Source organism: Lampris incognitus, chromosome 8 (assembly GCF_029633865.1).
Source record: "Lampris incognitus isolate fLamInc1 chromosome 8, fLamInc1.hap2, whole genome shotgun sequence".
NCBI lineage: Eukaryota > Metazoa > Chordata > Actinopteri > Lampriformes > Lampridae > Lampris > Lampris incognitus.
This window is the reverse complement of record NC_079218.1, coordinates 45,067,368-45,083,085: the sequence shown is the minus strand read 5'-3', so window position 1 is coordinate 45,083,085 and position 15,718 is coordinate 45,067,368. Positions and strand designations below refer to the sequence as shown.

Genomic DNA, 15,718 nt, shown 5'->3' with positions numbered 1-15,718 from the left:
GCAAAGTCATTAATTATGAGTATCTAGACGTTACTTTGTCATTTGAATAATTTAATAAAAACGTGTGAACGGCGAAACTACAGAAGGCTTACGTTCTTGCGGCACCTCACGATAGGGCAATCAATCGCCTGTTCGTGCAAATCATAGAATGCATTCTACGTCATTCACTCTGCCAGTGGCTGCTGCTTGACTCGCGCCAATGCAACATTCATAGAGCCAGAGCGATAGACCATCATCAACGACAGTTAAAAGAAGAAGAAAGAAATGCTGAGGTGGTTGAATAAACAGCCCCCTGATGCAAGCCCCAATACTGCCGACTCCCGAAACGACTGCCGACTCCCGAAACTCCCGAAACTAATATTCATATGTTTAATAAAAGAATAAGTATTTTAAACTTATTTGGTGGACCAGAGTCCATGGTGTGATGATTAAGTGACAAAAAAGGATCAAATTATATGTATTCTACATAATTGGGGGGGCGACGACAAGAATTAAAATTTGGGACACTGTTGGTTATATCCGGGACAATACAAAGTAGAATTCGGGACAGTTGTGGGACACTGAGGAAAAAAGTTAATTTCGAGCCCTGCCCGCGACCCCGATTGGGATAAGCGGCTTGGATAATGGATGGATGGTGCCATTCTAAAATGTTCCTTTTTGGTTTCTTCCCCTTTTCTTTTTACAGAGAATTGTATGGAAGATTCACGGACTGACCATACCATTGGGGTTTGCAAAGAGATTCTAAGTGCCTGCTCCTTCAGTTAGAAGAAGAGATGAGATTTGGCAGTGGTACAGGCTAAGCTCCATCTACCGTCTCACAACCTCATCACCGAGTCCAACCAGGTGGGGTTCAAGACAACTGATGGTGAAACGACTGTTGGAACAGGAGAAGGCCATAGCACAGGTCCTGGGAGCAGACAAGAAAAGCAGGCACCTGATGCCCACCTGGCAGGACATTGACATGCTGGAGTCAATGAATAAAGCTGTAAGTCCCCTGAAGGAATTCACTGATGATGATGAGACTCCACCTGTTAAACAACAGCTTTCTGCAGCCAGGAGGGTGAGACCAAGCTCATCACCAAACAAATCAACTGCGTACTCGAGTACATCAACATTAAATACAACGACCCTGTAACACAGGAACTCCTTGGGAAGCTAACTTCCCAAGACTGAGTAATTTGGCTAAGAAGTATCTGTCCATTCCTGCCACAAGTGCCCCTTCAGAGAGGGTTTTCAGTACAGGGGGTACTATGTACACCTCCTGTCGACAGAGTAAAGCAACGCACACTAGTGATAGGAGACTCCATTACCTGCAATATCAGATTAGCTTCGCCAGCCTATGTTCACAGCTTACTTGGGGCCAGAGTCTCCGACATAAGAGAATACTCTTAGGGTGCTGGCATCACAGAGGGAGAAACAGGGAAACCAAACACTCAGCACCACCACTTTCAGCAACATCGTAATTCATGTCAGTACCAATAATTCTAGGATGAAGCAATCAGAAATCCCAAAAGCCAGCCTAGTCAAGACGCTTGAGTTGGCCAGAAAGACATGTCGGCATCGATTTGTCTCTGGTCCCTAACCTGTGAGGGTTAATGATGAGAAGTACAGTAGGCTCACATCAATGAACCGCTGGCTGGCTCTTTACTGTAATGAGCAGGGGTTTGGTTGTGTTGATAACTGGCCTTATTGCTGGAGCCACCCTTACCTGCTGAAAGCAGATAGCATTCACTCTACTGGGGACGGTGCCGCTCTTTTGCCTAGCAATATAGCTGTCTACGTTTAATTTGATACTAGGGACTTCACAGGCTGCAGGTGATTAGAGAACCTGTTAGGTTTAAACCTAGTGCAGATGTGGAGTCAACTACTTTTGTTAATATGTTAGGGAATTTCTCATAGTATAGATATGGGTTCCCCAATTTTTCCCCAAGGGCCAAATTATATCATGCATGTCAAGCCAAGGGCCAAAACGTCTGGGGATTTTTTCCCCCATTGCACCAGCAAAAGTTGTTTTATGTGCAGATGTCGACGTGCCGCTTGAAATTATCTGCTTTGATGACAGCTACGGTCTGCATGCATACCAAGCATGTCAGTTTGGCATTGGCGTGGTCCGGTAAAATAAAACAAAACGGATCAGTCCAGTGAGTTTTTAACTGAGGGTTTTCCAGGTCAACTTTCCACTTTTTCTTAGCCGGTGCGGGGCTCTGTCTAGTCAAGAATTGTAGAAAGCGCAGAGTACGTTTTATGTCTACGCGTGCTCTACGGCAGCGTTTCTCAAACCTCTCCTGGCGGACCACTTGTCCTGCATGTTTTAGATCTCTCCCTGCTCCAACACAGCTGATTTAAATAATCAGTTTTGTTATTAGGCAGCTTCGGGAGCTCATAACGAGTTGATCATTTAAATCAGCTGTGTTGGAGCAGGGAGAGATCTAAAACATGCAGGACAAGTGGTCCACCAGGCAGTGTTGTAGTACTCGAGTCCAGGACTCGGACTCGAGTCCGACTCGAGTCCTGATTTTCATGACTCGTGACTCGACTTGGACTTGAGCACTGATGACTCGGACTTGGACTCGGACTCGCGAATTTACTGCATTCGGACTCGGAAGTTGGAGACCCGGACTCGTGACTTTTTAATTGATAAAGACTGTTTTTGTTAGATTTTTTTTAAAATAATAGGCCCTATTAAAATATATTGATAGCTATATTAATACTGTAACATTATTCAATTTCGTGTAAGGGCAGGCACGTGTGTTCCACCTACATGCGGATTCACGTGGCGTGCATACCGTCATGTTCAGTAGCGCGAAGATGCCTAAAGAGACGCCCCGAATTGTGCGCTTTGCTTGCACAGATTTTACAACAAATTCCAGCAAGATCACTGCTAGATGTCCGATATGTAAACGAACTATTGAGGAGAAGACCGGGACAACCTCAAACTTCAACAGACATCTGTCAAGGATGCACCCAGAAAAGTAAGTGATATGCAGTCAGCTGATGATATGGTTGGTGATCAGTTAACGTTAGCTAGCTAGCCATCTAGCTACGGTAACAATAGCCTCTGAAGTAACTCAACCACTGGTCCAAGATGTTGGGTCAGGTCGTGTGGCGGGTATATCATATCACTAGAACCGTTGGGTTGGGTCGTGTGGCGGGTATATCATGTCACTAGAACCGTTGGGTTCGGTGGTATGGCGGGTATATCATATCACTAGAACCAAGTGAAATTGTGTAGGTAAGTTAAGTAACGTTACTGTTAGCATGCTAATGCAGCATTGCACAGAAAAGTCACAGTACGGTTCGCTTTCGGTACGAGCGTGCCATCGATCTCACTAATGATGAGTTGGTAAGTAACACGCAGCGTCTTCGTGTTATAGGGAGATTAAAACTGATTTTTCTTATTTATCATTTAGCTAATTACCAAGTAGCATACACTTAACGGAAAAAACACACCACTCTGAACTACCGTGTTAGCATTAATCTTAACTAGCAATAACAAATCCGCACATGGCAGATCTCCGCCATGAATATTCTCCAAGTGCGGAGAAGGAAGAAGTCTAGCCTATATGCATCCACAAATAATGTTGATAAAATGTGCACAACTTTACAATGCAAATAAAAATAATTGTAGGCTATCACTCGCTAAATGGACTAATTGAAGAAAGCTAATGTGGAGGCCGCCACTGGTTTTCTTGAGAGCTGGAGACGGTACAAGATTTGACGGATGTGGCACCCCCCCCCCCCCGATGTACCGAAAACTACCGAACCGTATCGTGATTGGTGACACCGCATAGGCTACTGTAAATATGGGGATATTTTTCTTTGCATATATGCAGCATTGGGTGTGCCAAATTCTAAAAATAGACACGCGCGACGTAGCTTTTGAACAGTACTATGAACTGGCTCTGTCTTCTAACAAAATGACACCCTCCCTGACCCATACAGAATAAACATACAGACTCACGGAGGATAGAGAGTTAAAGCTCAGCTAGGTAGCATGTAACATACTTAAATCAATAATTAAATGACTGGGTTTTGCTAATTAATCCCTGTCCTGTTAGTCTCATAAATTATGTATCTTTTCTCATACTTTTCATTTATCCAGCTAGTTTACATTAGTTAATCTACTAATATGGTAATGTTAGTTATATAGATAACTAAATATGTAACTTAACTGGTTATGGTTCAAACCACTATGTGTATAATGTGTAACATTTGTATTGTTATTGCATATTGTTATAGCTATAACGTTACACATTTTTTGCTGTGAGAAAGATTACTTGAAACAGTTTGGCATCAGCAAGCTAAAGTGTGTATCCTATCTTCCCCTAGGTTCCAAGAATACCGTGCCTCCACTGCTTCAGATGTGATGCCAGCTGCTCCAGGTCAGAAGACTATCACATCATTTTTAAATGATGGACAGCAAAGGATGTACGACCTCAAACATCCACGTCAGAAGGCAATAAGTGATGCCCTTGTAAAAGATCTAATCATTAAGTGCTGCTTGCCACTCTCCATTGTTGACAACGAGGACTTCAAGCACTTCCTGCATGTCCTGGACCCTCAGTACCGGCCCATAGCAAGATCCACAATTTCCTCTGTGACCATTCCAGGAATGTTGGAAGTCAAGAAAGAACAGATAAAGAACCAGCTGGCAGAAGCATCGAGTGTTGCTGTTACCACAGACATTTGGAGTGATCGAAAGATGCAGTCATTCCTTGGAGTGACAGCACACACAGTGGCAATGGATAAAAAAAACAGGAACTCAGCCTTCAGTCATATCTTCTTTCCTGCAAAAGAGTGCATGGGAAACACTCAGGAGAGAAGATTGCAATGATGTTTGAATGCTGTGCTGAAGAATACCTGATTAAGGACAAGATCAACTTTGTCATAACTGACAATGCATCCAACATGAGAAAAGCTTTCCAGGCCAGCTTTCCCCTAGAGGATCCTTGTGATGCTGAAGCTCATGATCCCAGCACATTTGAGGAGGATGATGAAATATGGCAAGACCTGATGCCAGAAGATCAACAGACAGTCAATGACACTTTGGCTGAGAACTGTAAGATGCAGAGACTATCATGCTTCACACATTCACTGCAGTTGGTCATAAAAGATGGTCTGAGAGACACCAGTGGGCTGTCAAGCACCCTAGCAAAGCTATCCCGTGCAGCCAACCTCCTCCACAGTGGCACCTCGTTTAAAGACTGCTTTGAAGCGTGTTCTGGTGATGCAACAATTCCAACAGCGAATGCCACACGATGGAATTCCACTCTGAAGCAGGTGAAGGCTTATGTGCATTTAGACATGCAAAAGCTGTCCAGTGTGTTGGAATCAGTGGGGCACAAAAGCCTTATCTTATCCCCGCGAGAGTATGCTCAGCTTAAAGAACTGATCGAAGTTCTTGATCCGTTCTTAGAGGCAACCAACCTAACTCAGGGTGAGACTACTGTCACCGTCAGTGTGATTGTCCCCTGTGCCCTCACTCTGCGCTGTTACCTACAGGAAATAAGAGGAAAAGCCAGATACTGTGGGCCTCTGGTGAGAGCTCTGGAGAGCTCCTTGAAAACAAGGTTTGCAGAGGTTTTCAGTGCAGTCAAGATACCAGGATGTGAGCCGGCTGAAGGAAGAGGCCCCACCAAATTTCCTTTCACCAATGCCTACTTCATAGCATCTGTGTTGGACCCAGCATTTGGCTTCCAGCGGCTAGAACATGATGTGCAGCTGGACAGTGACATCAAAGATGTGCTGAAGACTGAGATCAAAGGTGAGAAATGTTTTGATTAACGTGAGTTAAGTGATTAACTATTTGATTGTTGTGATGTTTATATCATTGAAGGTGTTACAATAAAGCACATAGACATGTCATTTGTCATGTAGGCCTAGTCAATAACATATTTGTAATGAGTCCCCCATGCCCCCCTCTCATTTTAGAGTATATAAAGGCAGAGGGTGACAAGCAAGCGGTATCAACAGCAGATGCAGCGGAAGCAACAGGACCAGGGGAAGGTGAACTTTCAGAGTCTCCTCCTGAGAAGCAGTTGAGAATGTTCTCCCACTATAGGAGGACTCCCTCCTCCACCGAGAAGAAGCCGTCTGGCCAGGCTCAGTTGACTGCATACCTCAACTTGATCGCTGAGCAGGACTCTGACTCAGTCCCGTGCCTCAGGTTTTGGCAGCAAAACAAATCCAAATTCCCTACCCTCTATCAGATTGCCACACAGGTATTCTCTATCCCTGCCTCCAGTGCACCCTTTGAAAGGGTATTTAGTCATGGAGGCATTTTGATGAGGCCTCACCGTGCAAGGTTGAGTAGTTCCATGCTGTCAGATCTTATGTTTTTGAAATGAGACGTGTATGCTTAAAACTAGTGCCACCAGCCTTTTGTTCCTAACTATTCCTGAGAGACAATGTCTTTTGACTAGTTTTTATGAATGTATTGTATGCTGTGGAACTTACTTCTGTATACTGTTTCCACCATTTGCTAATAGCATGCTATTCACAGCTATCAAATGTGTTTTGAAGCACATCCAGTGTTCAGAATGTCAAAGAAATTCAGACTGTTCTAAAAATGTGTGTGTGCGCGCATGCTTGCGCGTGCATGTGTGCGAGTGTGTGGGTGTGCATTTGTTTGGCTATCGTGTCACAAAGTAATTAAACTCCCTTTGAAATGGTGACAGCTGTGTCATTTTTGTTTAATGTAGACCTTTTTTATTTGTATGTCAGATCTTTGACTGTGCCCGAGTGGATCACTGGAGCCATCTTTGAACTCGACTCAGACTCAACCTTGATGACTCGGACTCGGACTAGGGTAATAGGGACTTGACTCGGACTCAGGTAATGGGGACTCGACTCGGACTCGACTCGACTTTTCTTTGGTGACTCGGACTCGGACTCGGACTCGAACACTGGGGACTCGAGACTCGACTCGGACTCGAGGTTTAGTGACTCGACTACAACACTGCCACCAGGAGAGGTTTGAGAAACGCTGCTCTACGGCATAGGTCAAGTGTACGGCATGGGGTGAGGGCAAAATAGAGCAGCACGTGCTTTATTTCACATGTTGCATGCTTTATTTCACATGTTATGACATGTGCAGTAGTGCCAATGGGTTGGCGCAGGCCAGACATTTGGCTCTCGTGGGCAAGACCTGGCCCACAGGTGCTTATTGGGGTTCGGGGGTCTACACCCATCTACAGGCCAGTGGCCACTTTTTCAAGGATGAGGATGTGCACATGCTTGATAGGGAGGAACGCTGGTTTGAACAGTGATTCAAAGAGACCAGCTATGTGAAGAGGGAACAACCATCCCTGAACTGGGGGGGGGGGGGTTAATGCTGTGATTGCAACTATTCCCCAATCCTCTGAATTATACACATTGCCACTGTAACTCTAGTTATAGTTAATGATCAAGGTAATTTGCATATGAAACCGATCTTTAGTTTTGGTCATTACCCAACTATTGCATTTATAAGGATGGGGATACCCGCAATCAGTTGAGACTGAAGAAGTCTCTTAGAAGAAAGAAAGAAAGAAAAAAGCAACTTTATTTTTTCATTGTACAGGTTACAAGAAAACTTATTCTCTGCATTTAACCCATCCTATTGTATAGGAGAAGTGGGCAGCTGCAGCACCCAGGGACCAACTCCAGTTCTTCTTTCCATTGCCTTGCTCAGGGGTAAGTCTCATGTCTTTTTGATGGTGGGAGGAAACTGGAGCACCCGGAGGAAGGCTGCAACAAAGGGTGGTTCCCAATTGTCTTGGTTCTCCATGTCATTGGACTCTGGCCACCCCCTGCCAAGGACCACATGGTGGCTGCAGGCACATCAGCCATTCCACGTAAACAGCTGTCACGCGCAGGCATCCTAAAGGACAGTCATACTCGACCCCAAGTGACCGCCAATGTTATAGGAGGCGAGATCTGAAACAGATTGGAGACTGCAAGGTGGTGACAGGGGAGAACGTGGCTAAGCAGCATCGGATAGTGGTTTGTAGGATGACTTTGGAGACCAAGATGAGGAAGAAAGTGAAGGCAGAGCCAAGGATCAAATGGTGGAAGTTACAGAAGGAAAACTATTGCATGGAGTTCAGAGAGGAGCTAACACAGGTAGTGGGTGGTAGTGAGGAGTTGCCGGATGGCTGGGCAATTACTGCAGAAATGGTGAGGGAGACAGCTAGGAAGGTACTTGGTATGTCATCTGGTCAGACGAAGGAAGACAAAGAGACTTGGTGGTGGAATGAGGAAGTACAGCAAAGTATACAGGGCGAAGAAGTGGGATAGTAAGAGAGATGAAGAAAGTAGACAGGAGTACAAGCAATAAAAGCGTGTGACATTTTTTTCTTATCGTGGATAAATTATAGACCTACATAAACGCTCATAATAATAGGCTCCAAATCCGAGACAACGCCCGACAAAGCGCTGTGCAACAGAAGTGCAGAAACAACATACTAGCTCCAACAAATTTAAGATTTATATTTATTTATAATTTCTTTAATGACATTTCTCAGTACTTGCAAATTTTGTTTCTGCATTCAACCCTTCCTATATACCAGGAGCAGTGAGCAGCCGCAGTGCAGCACATGGGGATCAACTCCAGTTCGAGATTTCAGTCAGCTATTAGCCTAAGTCCATAACATTTTACAACCTGGACCTAAAAAAGAGTCAAACAGATACAAAACATCCATACCCCTCCCCCTTTTCTCCTGAATTGAATTTGGCCAATTACCCAACTCTCCGAACCGTCCCGGTTGCTGCTCCGACTCCTCTGCCGAGCCGGGGAGGGCTGCAGACTACCACATGCCTCCTCAAATACATGTGGAGTTGCCAGACGCTTCTTTTCACCTGACAGTGAGGAGTTTCGCCAGGGGGACGTAGCATGTGGGAGGATCACACTATTCCCTCCCATCCCCCCCCCCAACCGACCAAAGGAGGCGCTAGTGCAGTGGCCAGGACACATACCCACATTCGGCTTCCCACCTGCAAATACGGCCAATTGTGTTTGTAGGGACGCCTGACCAAGCTGGAGGTAACACGGGTTTTCAAACCAGCAATCCCCATACTGGCAGGCAATGGAATAGACTGCTATGCTACCCGGACACCCTGTTATCACAATACTTTTAATGAGATAGCCATAACAGTAAGCATAACAGTGTAATACTCTGAATTTTTTTCTGACAAAGAAATCACAAATCATTCAGAAATACAATTATTATTTTACCAATTACTGACACAGTAAAGAACGAAAAATAAATGAACAAACTAATAAATAAAACCAGGTAGCGCATTAATTATAACAGCACCACAGCTTAGCTCCTTGTCATTTTGTCCTCCCTTTAACAACCAAGGTGAACTGAAGCCTGACGTCACTGCTGTGAGTGAGAGGGATGTCAGGCGCCTAAGCCGAGAGGGTCTATGTTTCCACATTTTAACAGTGCAATTAAAAAGTATAACTATAGTACAAGAATGTGCCGACAAATTTTATTTTTGCAGTTCGCCTTTATTGATAGCCTACATTTATACATTTAGCTAAAATAAATAAATATCTGAATCCCAACATTGAAAACCGAATACCTACACAATGAATGAATATCTGGATAGCCGAATACTCGGGTCCAGTCCTAGTTCTAATCACAGTTCTTGCTAAAAAGATGCAAAACCAGCAATGCAGCAACACCGAGACAACATCTGTGCTTCAGAAGGGATATAGTATGAGATCAACAGTCCCCCAGAATAACCTTATTAAATAATCTAGATATGAACCTTTAATATTCTGGCTGTATTGTCAAGTGTTGCATCATGAGTATGTGGTAATCTTTGCATTGCTTTGTCTTCCTTTTATTACCTCCCAGTAAGGCTGTCAAAATTGGCCAAAAATGACGTTCGATTATCTTCTAAAAGAACAAAACAAAACAAAACATATGGGTTCAAACCCATTCCAAAATATTTTTGCGCATTATGTCCTACACATTACAGAATAAACAAATAAAATAATGTCCTATACCATAAAACTTCCTTTAAAGACCACAGACCTCTCTCTCTCTCTGTGGTTGGTGATGGAGTGAGAAATGAGAACGTGCTGTCTCTGGGAAGTGAGATGAATGATCCGCAATTGACGTGTTATTCGATAGCCTAATTTTTATACAGATTAGCTAATATTCATACTGGTTTAAATGAAAAAATTTTTTTTTTAATTTATTTCTGATTTTTTTCCCCTTTTTTCTCCCAATTTAGTGGCCAATTGATCCCTATTTTAATTCAAACACCCACCCTCGTATTGCATGTGTTCGCCAACTGCATCTCTCCGGCCGGCAGTCTCGAAGGAAAGCGCCTCCCCACTTTCGTGACAAGGCGAATCCAAGCCGAACCACTGTTTTTCCGACACACACAGAGACGCATTCATATGACGAACACAAGCCGACTCCGCCCCCCTCCCGAAGACAGCGTTGCCAATGATTGCTGCTTCATCGAGTCCGGCCATAGTCGGATCTGACGAGACCGGGGCGCGAACCCCAGTCCCCAGTGGGCAACTGCATCGACACCAAGCCGATGCTTAGACCGCTACGCCACCGCGGACCCCTTAAATGAACAATTTGATAGTATTTTTCCATCTTTGCTGAGCAAGAGTTTTGTGTGAAAGGAATTAAAATCTGAAGTATCTCAAAACGGGGATTTTTAGATTGTTCAGAGTGAAAATCACTCTGCGACCTGAGTTGGGTTGTGGACTCTGCCAGCTTTACCACATGGTTGTTGTTTAATTACTCGCTCATTTCAGCTTGACCTAAATTTCATTTTTAACCAATAAAAGTAACATTGCGTGACTCCTGTCCGTCATGCAGCGTATTCATTGCTGTGGCTAAGGCCTTCACGAGGATTCGCGAGGCAGACAGCCGCGGTAGTGCTGCTTTTTTTCCCCACAAACTAATATTAATTTTCACACGTGATTTTTTTCTCTTTTACAATTCGGTTATATATTCGAATTTGGAATATTCATCGAAAGCCCTACCTCCCAGTGGCACTTAATTACAGAAGCAATCTTTTTTTTTCTAAGATAATTCTTTTGGCATTTTCCACCATTATTTGATAGCGATAGTAGAGAGAGAAAGACAGGAAAGGCAGGGGAGAGAGAGGGGATAACATGCAGCAAAGGGCCTGGGGCTGATTCGAACCCAGGCTGCTGCGGTAAGGACTCACCCCTCTACTAGGTGAGCCACCGGGGCGCCCCTACAGAAGCAACCTTAACACTTGGCGTTTCAGTCAAAAATCGATGGTCTAACACCGGGCAAGTACATGCACCTCTCTTTTTTAAATGTTTTTATTTGCACACCTGGAATTAAGATACATTACACAATTAAGACACTGGACGTGAGATCATATTCACTCTTTACATACTTGTATGCTCTCAAAACTGGCTGTTGAATTTTGGAATCCACCAACCCCTGTGGCTTTTTGGACAAAAAGGTTTAGTTTCTTTCTATGTTCCTGTTGCCAACATATCATTCCGCCAACAACCTCCACTCCCAGAGGAATCATATACAATGTTCTATTATACAGGGGACTGGAACTGTGCCCTTCTGCGACTAACAAGCACCAACTCTGCCAAATGACAGACGCTAAGCAGGTGTGGGCTTGGCTAGTACTTGGGTGGGAGACGTTCTGGGAAAACTTGAGTTGCTGCTGGAAGCGGTGTTGGTGGGCTAGTAAGGGGCAGTCTTCCCTCTGGTCCTAAAAAACATAAATAAATAAAGGGGGAGAGGAAAACCAATGCCCCAGTGTCCCAGATGCCATTCTTCAGATGAGATGTCAAACCGAGGTCCTGACTCACTGTGGTCATCAAAGATCCTGTGGCACTTATCGCAAAGAGTAGGGGATTCCCCGGTGTCCTGGCAAAATTCCCAACCTGGCTCTCTCCATCTGGCAACCCAATCATCCCCCTGTATAGTTTGTTCAATGATTCCTCCCTCTCCGCCTCAAGCTGATGTGTGGTGAGCATTCTGGTGCAAAAATGGCTTCCATGCATCACCCAGGTGGGCGCTACACATTGGTGGTGGTTGAGGCGAGTTTCCCCCTTTGACTTAAGCACTCTGGGTGTCTAGAGTGCTATTTAAATTTAATCCATTATTATTATCAAAAAGACAGGTGTGACAACTAATGCACTGTCTCTGACTTTACCTCTAGTGGTGTTGTTGCTGTTGAGTTGCTATTGCTATTGAATTGATTATGAAACTGTCTGGGTCACTGGGTCTGCAGTCTGCCAAAATAAGTTTGTAACATTTGGTTTAAAAAGGCCAGGCTGCGAGGCTGACTTCTGAATCACAACCAAACATTTTTTTTCCCTGCGGTTGTCAAACACACAAACACAAGTTAACAGGCATATGCAGACAAACTGGATAGTGGCAGGCTGCCAAATTGGTCTGGGATGACCTTCTTTCAGCCCCACAGCTGAGTCCAATCTCTTTCAGCCATCACTACACAGGTCAGAAACACAAGAGAACTCTTTCAACCAATCAGAATAAAGTAGGGCCGGGTGATATGGACAAAATCAAATATCATGATACTTTTTGGACCAAATACCTCAATATCGATATTGTGATGATATTGTGGGGATGACTATTGGTGCTTCCACAAAACATCAGATTCACAGAACCTCAGATCACAAAACAATCAGATCATCATAAGTAACGCCTATATAATGACTAGGTGGGTAAAGACAAATAATAGGACAGCGAAAACGGTCTGGCGAGTTCAGAAAATTACATCCCCTTACTGTAATGCAGCCTTTAAAACAGGAAAAGGCAACACATATCATATCACGACATCCAAAATCCCAGACAATATCTAGTCTCATATGATGATATCGATAACAGCGACATATTGCCCAGCCCTAGAATAAAGTATTCATCAACCTGGAGGTCTGACTTGAGAGCCAACCGAGGGGGGATTATTCTGCTTTGAATGAGCGACAGCAAGGGGAAAATAAATATTATGCACAGACAAGCTTTAGCCTACATTACATCTGGCCAACGTGAGCCACCTTCAACTGGTGCCTGGTTTATCACACTTGGACACATTTATCCCTTACTGAGCAGTTCCAATCAACCCACTAGTTATGTGTTCTTCCTCCATTCCCAAACAACAGCCAGCAGCAACTGCCGAGTACACAATAATCCTCCTGACCTAACGTGAACTTTGACCCAGCTATCCCCGCTTACCTTGGAGGGCTCCTGAAAGGGAGAGACTGACTTGTCAGCAAACCATGAGAAGAATTGGCACCAGTTGGTTATAAAGTTGAACTCATTAACCGGACTTGAATATCCATGCACACACACACACACACACAGGAAAAAGTAATGGGCAATATGACTTCGGTCAACATCTGGAGACAAGTTATTCTAAACATAGCTTTAGACAAATCTGACCTGGCCAATAAAGACAAGGAGGGAATACAATTTAAGCAGCAGTACAGAGAGATGGAGTAAACCCTTAAAGAGGCCTGTCTGCCAGTGAAGCCATATGTAATTCCATCCACTAAACAGAAACACAGCTGAATGATATAGCCTCGCTGGGCTTATTTGGCAATGTCAACACATTTTCCGTCCTCCAAATCCATTCAATACTAACTTGCCACAACAGGAAAAAAAGAAGAAAATACCCCCCAGGCTAGACAAAATGTAAGTTTGACCAAACAATTTAGTTCAATTTCCCTCAAAATTGTCAAATAGGTATTGGTCAAGACACGTATACCCAGCTAAGTCAGAGAGCTGCAACTTGCCAGAGAGCCAAAGGAAGAATGGATAACGAACCAAAAATGACACTGAATTACCACTATTGCAAAGTGGTTAAAGAGTAAATGTTCCATGGGGTGAGGGGACTGTTTTTAAGTAACTATCAGATAAGAGACAATATGTGCGCTCACTGAAAATCGTAACTACTTCACACATTTTTTTTCAGGCCCAAAACACATTACCAAAACGGGGCTGAACAATATACCGTTTCAGAATCAGCACTGCAATACAAACATGTGCAGTAGTCACATTGCAAAGTACGCAATGTTAGGCAAACTGGGCCCCATCAGTGCTGTTGGGCTAAAACTCTCATTGCTTGATAGAAAACGAAAATCAGTATGGTCTGCTTTTATTATGAAAACGATATCAGAGCATTTGATATATGATTTAATGACTTCTTGGAGCCTTATTTCCCCTCTCAAATCGCCCTCTTCACTTCTGGGCTAATCAATTCTTTGCACGCGGAGCTTTGAAAGTTAGAAGCTTCTGGATGAAAATATGCAATTTTTACTCTAACTTCGCAATACACACTGCAACGAAAAATATCAAAACATACCCCCCCCCCCACCCACACACACACACTATGGTTCAGCCCTACAGTGAAATCGCGCATCTGCATCACAGACAACTTGTTATGTGTCACAACAGCGACCTACTGTTTGGTAGGTTTCAATAAACACGACTGTGGCCCCGTGATGCCGGTTCACACGGCTCAAGCACTTCTGCCCGAGCAGCGGTGCGGAAAGCCCGAGGGACCGGGGGGGGGGGGTCTTCAAAACTTCTGCGCTGGCCCCCTTTTTCGCAATTTTTCCACGTGACGGCGGGTCGACGGTTCGAGCACAAACGCACTGGCGCATCTGGACCGCTTTCGACAGCGTTGGAGGCGCCCGTGTGCGTCATCCGCTTTTTAAGACAAACACTGGCGCTACAGAAACGGTCCTTAATCGCGTCCCGAGTGCTGCAATGGTGCTCGGTATGCAAGGACCCATCAGCACGCCGGTTGGCAGTCCTGACTGGTCGACTCCTCATCAGCGGACGGAAAACCATTATAACCATTATGTCCGGTTCAGTCCAACGCCGACTAACTTTCGATCGTTATTCCCTTACGAGAATGAATCAATGACCCCCAAAGAAATAAAGTGATCGCGGTGAGCAACGTACGTGAATCAACACAATCGGGCAACCAAAACGGCCGAGCGACCTTAAAATCGTCTGCGCGGTCTGTCGATCTCGCTAATTCGGGGAAGCGGCTCCATGAATGGACGCGCTGCCGATTGTTGTTATGGTACCGAAGCGTGTCAAAGTCGCCGTCTTGGCCGACGCTAGCTAATCTGGTTAACGCTAGCATGCTTAGCTAGGGGGGGGGGTGGCGAGCGAGCGAGCGGCGCATCTCTTTAGCTAGCGCGCTAGCCGTCGTTAGCTAGCTAGCTAACGGGAGCGACGCAATCTGGGTGACAGGGGCTTTTTTTACTCCGGCACGAAAGCGAGCCCCGTAAAGCGTAGCCCTGCTCCCGTTCCCAAACCCCAACAAGGACCCATTGTTTGCGGATACCGCTCGGACATTACTGGATTACCAGTTTGGCTAGCACTTCGATCAGCTAACCATTTTTTTTAATTTATTTTTTTGCGCCGCAAACCCGCCCGGTTAAACGGCGCCGAGGATCTTGACACGGCTATCCGGACCACAGGCGGGGGGACGCGGGCTGCGCTTCTCCTCTCTCGGCAGCCCCCGGAGGCACCGTCTACTACTTGGGAGAAACAAACGGGCGAACATACCGGGTCTTTTTTTTCCCCATTTTTTTTTTTACGGGGCAAATCGCACATACGTTTATCTCCATCAAAGCCGACCTACGGTTTATTGTTCCGATTCCCTACCTGTTTAGACGAATTGCGATCGGTCGCGTCCTCTCCTGCAGCTCTCTTCCCCCTCCTAGCTCCAA

At 44.9% G+C, this 15,718-nt stretch overlaps 1 protein-coding gene across 1 annotated transcript in view; it reads right to left on the bottom strand.

Annotated features, from left to right (window-relative positions):
* The window catches only part of pds5b (PDS5 cohesin associated factor B), a 79,610-nt gene extending 63,905 nt beyond the window's left edge, over nt 1-15,705 (bottom strand). The window contains exon 1 of the mRNA XM_056284384.1: nt 15,654-15,705. The gene's annotated coding sequence lies outside the window, so the exon portion shown is untranslated. The remainder of the gene's footprint in view (nt 1-15,653) is intronic.
* Nucleotides 15,706-15,718: the final 13 nt, after the last annotated feature.